General features: G+C 32.0%; 1 long non-coding RNA gene across 9 annotated transcripts; it reads left to right on the top strand.

Moving 5' to 3' along the window:
• Nucleotides 1-662: 662 nt before the first annotated feature.
• LOC133831080 (uncharacterized) lies at nt 663-6,488 on the top strand. Of its 9 annotated transcripts, none has more exons than XR_009892374.1 (5): nt 663-785; nt 889-1,027; nt 1,130-1,497; nt 2,414-2,540; nt 4,995-6,445. It is a non-coding gene; the product is annotated as an uncharacterized LOC133831080 (long non-coding RNA). The 9 variants fall into 9 exon arrangements; XR_009892371.1 differs by having other exon boundaries at nt 670-785; nt 871-1,027; XR_009892373.1 differs by having other exon boundaries at nt 680-781; nt 871-1,027.
• Nucleotides 6,489-11,542: the final 5,054 nt, after the last annotated feature.

Here is an 11,542-nt window from a genome sequence, read left to right as displayed (position 1 = left end):
ATCAAATCTGAGTTTAGGGTACCAAATATGTACGATTTTAAAATACAGGGTACCATATAAGCATTATTGAAAACAGAGAGTACCAAAAGGATACTTTGCAAAAACACAGGGTACCAAATGAGTATATTCCCTTGAAAATATAACATAAACTGAATATATGATTGGAATAGCTGAATTTGAATATTATTTTAATTTTATATACATAGGTTGAATAATATTAAATTTTGATTTATCAATAGATTTAATTAAGTAAAATTTAATTATATTGATAAATTAAAATTTAATAATAATTATTGATTAAATTTATAACAATATTGTATTGTCATCTATAAAAATACCAGCACAATTTATTTTTGAATTGTACATAAATATCATAAAATGTTCCATAAACACCTTATTACTACTGGGAGCATACTCAAGTCATAAAAATTGGCAAAAATAAATAAATAAATACAAACAATGATACAAAGAATAGGAGTAGAGAGAACAAACAAATCTTGATTTTGATTTTAAGTTTTTAGAGAAAAAATCACAAAACAAAAAAAAAGCAAAATTGTTATTTTCTAAATTACAATACAAAATTAGAATTTTGATTAGGATATAGTTTTAAAAAACAAATTACCAATCAAATATTTTAGTTTAGTAGTTACCACAAATTTTAAATTTTCAAAATCATAACATCATTTCCAAATCCCCCACCAATCACAGCCTAAGATCTTCTCCTCATCGCTCCATAGATGGCTCTCCTCTGTCACAAATGGCTCAAACTTCAGATCTTTGGGTGGGTAAGTCTTCTACCCTTTTCCTCTCTTCTCTTTTCTCTTCGTCCGTTTGAACTCATTATTTACAATCTTACAAAGAACAAAACAGAAAATGATTTTGATGCAGCTGATATCAACACTCTTGATATGGGGTGAGTTTTCAACGTTGGAGCTCTGTCCTTCAATATAGTGAGATTCTGACAGTATGGGTATTGATAAGTTTTTTTCCTGCAACTCATGGTCTTGAATCCTAAAAATGAGAATGGGTACATGATTTTTCTCTGAGCCTCAGTTATGGATATATGTTACTATTTTATTATTATATTTTTAGTTTTCAAATCCCTAATTTGAGACTCAAATCAAATCAGGTTGGGTTCTTTCACTTTTGTATTCTTCTCTTGTTTGGTCCTCAGCTTGAATAATGATTTCGGATGACTGTTTCTACAAGGCAAATTTATTTCTTCGTTTCTCTGTAATTATTTTTTTTCTGGAATTTTTTGCTAAGCCTTCTTATTGTATATGTCCCCTTTCTATTCCTATGTAACTAGTCTTCGATTTATGTTTTCGTTGGTGTTTGGTTTGAAGAATTTATATGTTAGTTCTCCTAATTAATTTTCAGTTGTGATTTGGACCTAGGATTTTATTCTCGGGTTGAAGACAGGAAATTTGAATGTTTAAAGGAAGCTTTGTGATGATTCCAGTATTAATGGTGAAGCTTAAGGTCATTGAAACAGAGGTTCTATCTAATCTTTTCAATTGTCTTGTTTCTGGCATGTATATATACACATTTATTAATAGTTTAGTTGATTCCATATATGTATAAAATTAGTGTTCTTTAGCTCACCACTTTTTCTACAAGTTACTCAATTTTTAAAACTGTATATCTGTCGGGATTCTTCATTGTCAAATATTTATTTAAGTAAGCTTTCTATATCTATGCTAAATGCTTGAAATTTTCTCATAAACAAAGTAAAGTTTAATGATGAGAATTTTAACCTTTTGCTACACAATGCCACGTGTCCTGGGCAAAAGTTTTATTTTGAATTACTACTTTAGCCCTTTTCTATGATCTTTTACTGGACTTGATATAAAAAGGTCATTATGTTTTGTTGAAATGAATAGAGACGCAAATGATTAAAGTGTCTTATCTTAGTTGAATTTTGATTATTCAGATTGATAACTTTAATTCTTATAATGACAGACGGTAACTATTTCTATGACTATTTGAAAAACACTATATATATATCAATCTTACATAGATAATAGATGATTCTGACTATATATAGCTTTGTTGAGAGTGACATGCTATTAACGTCCTCTACTTACATTGTTTTCAAATAGCTTGGTTTTGGCAGCAAAATTAATATTATTTATATGCAGTAGTATGACCTTTTTTTAGTGCTGCTGCTATTGGTTTCATATCATATTAATATTGTTCATTAATTTTTTCTCTATATATTATACAAGTGTATGTTAGAGGAGTTTGAATATCTTAAATATTCATCCATAGTTATAATTGTGTGCTGCGGTGATAACTGAAGGTTGAAAATTTGCATGTATTAGTGAAGTAGGTTACGAGAATTTTGTGTGCTGCCGTGATATATGGATGAAAATCTATGTGTTGTTTGATTTGTTTGTGTTGATTGTGATAGATGGCTAGGCTAGTAAATTAGCAGATATGCTATTTGACCTTGATTCGCCATCCACGATGAACGGAGAGCCTCCCCACCACGATGAACGACGTCCATGGCAAGAGCATTCGTGCCTCCATTTATCTCTGTGAGATATATATATATATTTCAAATTTCAACTCAATATCGTATAATCAATTTATATATATATATATTTGTAAGTTTGTATGTTGTGTATGAGTTATTCTGATGCCTACTATACATCATATGGTATCATATATTTACATTTCACATGTTTTCATTAGAGAAATTTTGTGAGAAAGAGCTTTGGGGCATTGAGAAAGAGAAAATGGGTTTTGGGTTGCCAAAACCATCCTTTGTGCTATGTGACTATATATACTAGTCATCTCACCAATGTTTAAAACACCGCTTTTATGCCTCAAGGCGTTTTGTTTTTGTGAGGCGAGGCGTATGCCTCAAGGCGCATTGAGGCGTACGCCTCAAATATTTAATTAAAGAAATATTTTCATAACATCTAAAGATATAAAGTAAGATCAATGTGTCTTATAAAACTCAAACATAGAATAAAAAATATCATAAAACTCAAACATACCATAAAATTTATGTATCATAAAACTCAAACATAAAAATCTCATAAATTATCTAAATTTCTAAAATAAAGTTAACTTTTGTTTCTAGAACTAGAATCCTAGATTCTACTATCCTAGAACAAACTTTAGTAGTAATGGGACGATGATTTAGAAATCATATTCCAATTCATCATTGTTTGACAAATCATAAGTTTAAAATAAGTTTTAATAAGTTTTTTTGGGCCTATTTATACAAGATTTTTATTTTGGGTCTTTTTGGGCATAAAACAGCCCATTACCCGTGAGGCGCACGCCTCAGTCAAATTCCGCCTCAACCGCCTCAACTCAACGCCTCACCTCTGCTAAGCAAGGCGCACGCCTCAGTGTGTTTTTTTTCTGCCTCACACTGAGGCGCGCCTCAAAACCGTTTTTTTAAACATTGCATCTCACAAAAGTTTTTGGCTGAACCGGTATAACTTTGTGGTGTCATCTATTTAGTTTTTTGTTCTTTGGTTTAATTTTGTTTGTTTTGCTATTGTTATTTGCTTATCAATTTTTGATGTTGTATTAAATTTTCATATTTCAGTTCTTGATAAGAGAATTGCATTGTATTCTATTAATTGATTTGCATACTTTGTTTTCAGGCCTTGTTTTCTAAAATCAGGTTCTAAAAAACTGAGGTAAAAAAACAAGAATTTAGAAAACAACTAATGTGTTTTCTTAAAAATCTGACTCTCTCAGATCTCTCTTGATTAAAAAAGAAAAAGAAAATACTTAACAATGGAGCTTTGATTTTTGGATGCTGATAATTTGTTTTGTTCAAACTGAAATCAAAATCTTATCGAAAAACACAATGTTATGTGGTATTGTACTGGCTAATTTGCTAAGCGTATTTATTGTTATTAATTCTTCACCTGTAACTTAGCAAATGGGATTTGGGGTATATGGATTTCTTTTTAATAAAAAGAGTCAAACTCTATGGAATGTAGCTACAATAACTACTTTCTGATCTCTATTGAAAGCAAGCATGCAAGATGAAAATAAAAATGGATTGGCAGAGCATGAAAACCAGGTTTTTAAAAGTTTAAAATACTATATATACATACATTAATTTCTATATAAAATTTAATTGGATATAGTTTAAATATCATATATATATACATATATTAAAGTTTACTCCAACCCGATGAAACAAATATAGGCCACCATTTTAGATTATTTACAACTAGTAAATACATTGTTGTATCTGTTATGTCACAGCAAGAAATAGTAGTAGTTATTGAAGTGGGATAATGGCTTCTATTTCAAAGATATTAATGAATAGCAACGATATTATAATTATTATGTGAGAAATTAATGCAATTTTTGGTATTATAAAAAAAAATTTGCTATACTAATTGGTTAGTATACTCTGGTGATACCACTTCTTTGAGTATCACACAACCTACAGTACTAGTCTCATATTGCACTTATATAGGTCCATGCTTAGAAAATAATTTGTTTGTGTGATGATGCATATGTAATGGACCTACACTTTCAATGTCATTGTTTAGTTAAAATTAAATGTTTGGATAGGATCTAAAAGTATTAGAGGTTAACATAATTACCAAGAACACAATTCATCCCCTTTGTTTGACTTAAGTTAATTTTGGATTGATTGTTTTGATTCAGAGTTTGTGAGATAAGCAACACGGGCTTTAGGATTGGATTGAGAATTTAGGTTTTGGGATTTTGAAAAATGGCTTTGGTATCTCATTCTTTAGTTGTAATTTCTGGAAAACCAGCTTCGGATATTCTTTGGAGCTTTATATATGAGTTACTACAATTGTTCTTTATTCATTTTGATGTTTATTTATTGTTTTTGGATAATTTGTTATGTAAATAAATGTTACTAATTGTTTAATAAGTGATACCAAAAAAGAATCACCATTTGTGATATGTATGAATGTTTATTTGGAATAAGTACAATATATTCCATGTTATAATATTTCAAGTATTAATTTTATTTTTAGGTAGTGGAATTAGCAAGGAGCATTAGAAAAGCTTGCTATTGATTGAAAGAGGTATAATTTTTTATTCATTTTAATATGATACAAGTGTACGTTACAAGAGTTTCAATATCTTAAATATTCATCCATAGTGAAGTAGGTTCTGAGATTATAATTGTGTGCAGCGGTGATAACGGAAGGTTGAGAACTTGCATGTCTTAGTGAAGTAGGTTCTGTGATATATATGATTGTGTGTTGGGGGAGATATAAGGAAGAAAATTGCATGTTGTTTGAATTGATTCAATTATTTGAAGTGGTATTGACAGATGGTTAGGTTACAAATATAGGGAAAGTGTTGTCCGTTTTAAATTTAGCATGATAACTAAAAATAGTGGCAATCGATAAAGATTGTTTTTTTTTTTGCTTGAAGACCTTAAATACACTAACTAAATCATAAAAGATAGTATGAATGATTTAGAAACTGCTACATTTCCAAAGTTTTGAAAAGTACCAACAATATTTTCACATCTTTGTTTAAAAAAAATGAATATGGTCATGATCTCTAACTACATTTGTTGCCCCCAAAAGAAAAAATGAATACGAACTTTTTTTTAGATTTGTTGATTTTAGTATATATATTATGTATATATATTTTTTGTTTGATACTTTGCCTTTGATTTTGTTATGTTTATTTAGATTTAGAGTATATATGTGTACTACTGTAATTAAGTTCTTTTTTGTGATTCATTTTTTACATTCATTGATTTTGCAGTATATATATATCTATATATAAATATGTTTTTGTTGAATATTTCTTTCTGGTATTCTTATGATTAATTATATTTATGGTATTCATTTTTTTGCTAATGATGTTAAAATAATGAGTATGCTTATTATGTTGGTGATTATAGGACTTATTGTGCTCTTATATTTTTAAAGGCATACAAAGTGTCATAAATGCCCATAATAAGTATTTTTTTTTCTTTTTGAAATCCTTATGATTATTAAATTGGGAATATTTTATTGTTAAATTGAGAATTTTGTTATATTGTAATTCACAACATCATTGGTCTCCCAACCATCTCAAATCTTGTCGGCATTCTTACAAGGTTGGTTTTTGTTTAATAATTTCTAAGAGAGATTAATCAACTAATTTTACATATTTTTATTGTTGGTTCTCTCATTCATTCGTTAATATATTATGGTAAGATATACTATTTAATTATAATTTGAAATCTTTAATTCATTGGTGCAGGGAATATCATAGGACTTACTTTTAAGGTGGATCCCTAGATTTATTAGGAAGAATATTGAGAAAAGAAACATGATTGAGTTTGCAGTGATTTGAAGAAGAGAATTATGTTGTCTAGTTGAGATTTGTTGTATTATTTATTTTGAAATTTATGAATTTATAATATTATAATGAATTTTTATTGAGAATTATTTAGTCTCATGGGGATTTGATGTATTATTTACATTTCAATCGTATGAATAAATGTTGTATGTATATGAATTTTTATTATGATAAATATAAATTTTTTTTACAAGTTATGATAATAATAATTAATTATGTGAGTAATTTTTTTACTTAAATATATATTAAACTTCAATTGTTAAAAATATAATTAAAAGTTAATATATATCGAAAAATTATTATTTATATATATATATAAATTTAATGTTACGGCGACACTTAATAACTGTCGGTGTTTCTAGCAACGGCGACACTTATTAACTGTCGACATTGCTAGCAACGACGACATTGTTTAACTGTCGGCGTAGCTATCCTTACGCCGATATAGGCAAATACGACAGTTAGTCGACTGTCGTCATTGCTCAATAGCGACAGTTAAAAACTGTCGGGAAAGTCCGTTTTTGTAGTAGTGACTAAGGATTTTGCCTTTTGAGGAGAGGCCCACCACCGATTAGGCTGGAGAAAAGAGTTGTTTTAATTATAGTGTTTATTAGTACATTTTGTTAATTTTTCCAGTTTGTGAGGTTTGTAGTCATATTTAGTGATTGTCACTATTCACTCAGAGGAGAATCTAGTACAAAAATTTTACATTATATGGATCATAATATAGATAAATTTTTTAACATGTTATCATAAAAATTCTCCCACTAATGTGTCATCTCCCCTATTTTGGACAAAAACAAAAATACCCTCATCAGTTAAAAATAGAGGAAATTTAACACTTCACTCATTTATCTCTCTATCTCTCTCTCATCCATCATTTACAGCCATTTTCACAGCAACCTAAGTAGCATTGTTGAATATACTGAAATTGGTGAAGAAATTGGACTTCTCGGACTTAAAAGTTTCATTTCAAGTGAAGAAATTGTCATTATTGGTGTTTTTGAAGAAAAAAAATCATGGGTAAGTATCATTTCATTCTATCTACTTGTGAATATGAAATGCCATGGTTAGATATTAGATTCGAACTGTTCCGGTGTTGAGTGTTGTGTTTTTTTTTTGCATTTTTTGATATGTTCTTTAGATCTGGAAATATGTGGGTGCCATTCGAAATCGATGGTAAATAGATGTTGAATCGATGGCATTTCAATGGTACATCAATGGAATGTCGATGCTGGGGCGAACATCTCATTTAGATGTTATTTTCGATATAATATCGATGGCATATCGATGTTGAATTCATGTCATATATGTTCATTTGGTTCAACATCGATATGGCATCGATATACCATCAAAATGGAATCGCGTACAGATGGTGACCATCACCATCGATTATGCATCGATGACATTTTTGATGTAATATCGATGGTATATCGATGTTGAATCGATGCCATATGTGTTGACTTGGTTTAGCATCGATATACCATCGAAATGGAATCACGTACAGATGGCGACCATCAACATCGATTATGCATCGAAATGTCATCGATGTTGAACTGTGACAAAGGTGTTTTAGGCTCGTTTATGGTCTAGTTTTAGGATGGTTTTCGTTAGTTTAGGATTATTTTATTGCAGAATTATGTTCGTTTGTTCATGTTTCAGGTTTTCCATGCTAAGTTGGTGAAAAGAGTGAAAATGGAAGAAAATATAGTTAAGTTGGAGAAAATCGTGTTTTTCGGAGTCGATATGTGTGAGTTTTGATGATGGCAATAGCGCTACAATGCTATCAAAGGAGCGCCATAGCGCTAGGAAGGACATGAAGGAGTTGATCGATTATGGAAGTAGCGCCCCAGCGCTACAAAGGCAGCGCTACAGCGCTGTCAAGACCTGCAAAGCAACGCCCCAACTCTACATCAAGGGCGCTACAGCGCTAGTGAATAAATTTTTAAGGGATTTTGGCTCTGACTTCAGCGCTACAGCACTATAAACACGTTTTCCAAATTTTAAACCACTTTTTGAAGGGCAAAATGGTCTTTTCACTTGGGAACCTTGGAAGGCTATTTAAGAACATTTTTCTGCGATTTTGAGAGGAGTCTGAGTTTTGTAAACCCTAGATTAGAAGAGGCTGCTATAATTAGTTTTTCTGTTTTCATCTAAATTCATTAGGTTGATTTTTATGATCATTTATTTGAAGTTTAATTTCATCATGTTATTTATGAACTAATTTCTTTTATCTAGGGATTAATGTAGTTAATGGGATTTCTATTTAATTTTATTATGATTTTCTTTTGATACTTCTTTTCTATTATAATCTATATGATGTTTAACGCTAGTAAATACTTGATCACTATATACTTGATTTAATGGTTTTGATTCAAAATTCGAAAGATGAGAATTGAATATGCTATCATTGTATAGACATAAGTTGCATATTGAACGAAAGTACCTGTATGACTTGTGTAGTAATTAGGTTTCCATGTTTAATACCTTCTATATGTTCAAGTTTATCACAGAAATGTAGAAAACCTACATATAGATTGAGATCTTATATCTTATAAAAGAATAGGAATCGATTATATTAACCTGCTATTAGAATAGAAAGAAGAGATTTAGAATTGATTATTAAAATTAATTAGAATGAACAGTTGATGAAATTAATTCCTAGGCTTTTTATTATTGATTTTTTGATTAGTTAATTTATTGTCTTGTTTCCAGTTCATTAATTTTTGTTCATAGTTTATAGTATTTCTTTTACCTTTAATTATTCACTTAAATTTTAATTCACCAAATAAAATTTGAAAATCAATTAGTGATACTTGGAAGATAGTCTCTGTGGGACGATATCCCTTCTTCCGAAATTTACTACTTGACACGACTTCGTATACTTGCGTACAGATTTTACAGATCAAACTGCAATACAGATTTATATAGGCATCAATTCATCATCGATTTACCATCAATTCATCATCGATTACACTTTATTTTTATAATTTTCTTATGCTTTTTTTTGTAAATTTGCAGGTTCCAGAGTTAATATAATTGTTTCTTACAATGGTGTTTGGGAACAGAAATGAGAGAAATATAATTTCAAAGATGGTTTGAACACTATAATACACGTACCAATTGATGTTGGTTACATAGAATTATTGGAGAAGATGTATTCAGAGCTAAAAGTGGATAGGTCATTGTTTGACTTAAAGTTGGAAGTGTCGTTTACATGCAATGATTTTAGCGTAGATCCCATTGAAATCACGGATGATGAAGGAGTTAGTGCTCTTATTCTTAACAATTCGAAGTCCTTAAGACATCGGGTTCCTTTATGCATTTAGTTCGATTGCAAAGAACATTGCTCTTCTTGATCCATCTCCTAGAGCGAGTGTTAATATGGATAATCATAATCAATCCTGCACGGCTGTTCCACAAATAGCTCATGGGCCGAGTGTATGCATGGGAGGTCCTAGTCAAAATGAAAATTTTTTCCCCCAACAAATCTCCTGCGTGATGATGGGTATGAGTATGAGCCTTATGTCAATGACGATCCAATTGCTCATTTTGGTGACGATGATGAAAGAGTTGAGGGGTGCAGTAGTTCTGATGATAACTCCGATGATCGGTTGTTGAAGCCACTTGTGGTGCAAGTAGATAATTTAAATGTACGACCCTTGCCAAGACGTCAAGAAAGCCAAGGATGGAGGACTCCTAGCTCAGAGAGCGGTCGTCCAACTACACAAGATGTTAGAAATAGATGGAGCTCTTCGGCATATACTGTTGAAGATATCCCATGCCCCTCTTATGTTATCCCCATGTTATCTGGAGTAAGTTTTGGAGTAATAGAAGTTGGGAAGGTTTTTGAGAACAAGTTAGAGTTAAAGACGAAGGCACACTTGTATGCAATGAAGCAGAATTCGAGTTTGTGGTGAAGAAGTCAGGTACTGAAGTTTGGTATATCACTTGCAAGGATTCTGATTGTGGGTGGAGATGGAGGGGGAAGAGAATGCCTAAATCTGATATGTTCGAGATAACTCGTTTCACCAATAAACACACTTGCTCACTTGACCTCCGACATAAAGGCCATCGCAAAGCTGCACCTTGGGTTATTGGTCATTGCATAAAGAAAAAATATCAGACTGGATTGAATGCGTACATGGCAAACACCATAAGAGAAGACATTAAGAATGATTATGGCATTGAGTTGTCATATGGAAAAGCCTGGAGTATAGTCTTCGTACCTTACTGGTCTCTGTCTAGTGCCCTTACCTGTAACGGGAGCAATTAGTATCTAATCTCCATAAAACATGTAAAAACTCATGGATTAGTAGTACCTAAGACTGTCCACACTGGCTGAGGAGGTGTGGCTTCTCCAACAGGAGGCTCGTAACATGTGGGGAGAATGTCATACTCTACATCCTCTACTGGAGTAGGTGCAGGAGTAGGTATACCACAAAGTGTTGCCAGTTTCTCCAATATGACTTCTTGATTCTTAAGGACGATGCCTAGAGTTGCCTTAACATCATCCACTCAACCTGATAGTCTGGCCATCTCACCCAACACAACCTCATAAGCCCAAGGTGCAGGAGCAGAAGTAGGTTTTGCACTAGTATCGGGAGCAGTCTCCGTCAGGGCATCCTCCACAAATATGCCAGCCTCCACGACCATCTCAACCACCGCAACACCATCTGCCTCAGGATCGTAAGGTCTTCCATCCTCTGGTGCAAGCTGGATCATATCCTGCAGCATCGCATACCTAGGAGCATCCCCCTCTATCCTCTGATATATGGTGCCGAAGAAGTCTCGCTCGCCTGGTCGAGGCCTTAGGATAGAAATGCATGACAACTATTATGTAAACAAAACAAGAAAATTAGAAATGACATAAGTTTATTAGTATAATTCAAAAGTTCTTGAATTATTTAAATTTAAAATAACTTACACGTCTCCTCGCAAGTACATCCTTCACATGCAAATGCTTTGGCTGGCCTGTGCTCTCCCACTGTAGCATCCCAGGAAACATGAATCCACAGGGCTTGGCATATTCCTTCTGCCAACCATGAAACATCTCGTATGCCTAATATCTTGAAGTATTTAAGACGGACTAAGGATTATATATTAGTCTACAAGGGTGGTGTTCTGAACCTTGTAGGCTACACCTGTTTAGATTTTCAGATTGATGTCGATGACAAGAAGTCTACTTCTGGAATGGTGTTTACTCTTGAGGGTGGAG

This window comes from Humulus lupulus, chromosome 4, assembly GCF_963169125.1.
Source record: "Humulus lupulus chromosome 4, drHumLupu1.1, whole genome shotgun sequence".
In the NCBI taxonomy this organism is placed as follows: domain Eukaryota; kingdom Viridiplantae; phylum Streptophyta; class Magnoliopsida; order Rosales; family Cannabaceae; genus Humulus; species Humulus lupulus.
This window is presented reverse-complemented; position numbering and strand designations above follow the sequence as displayed.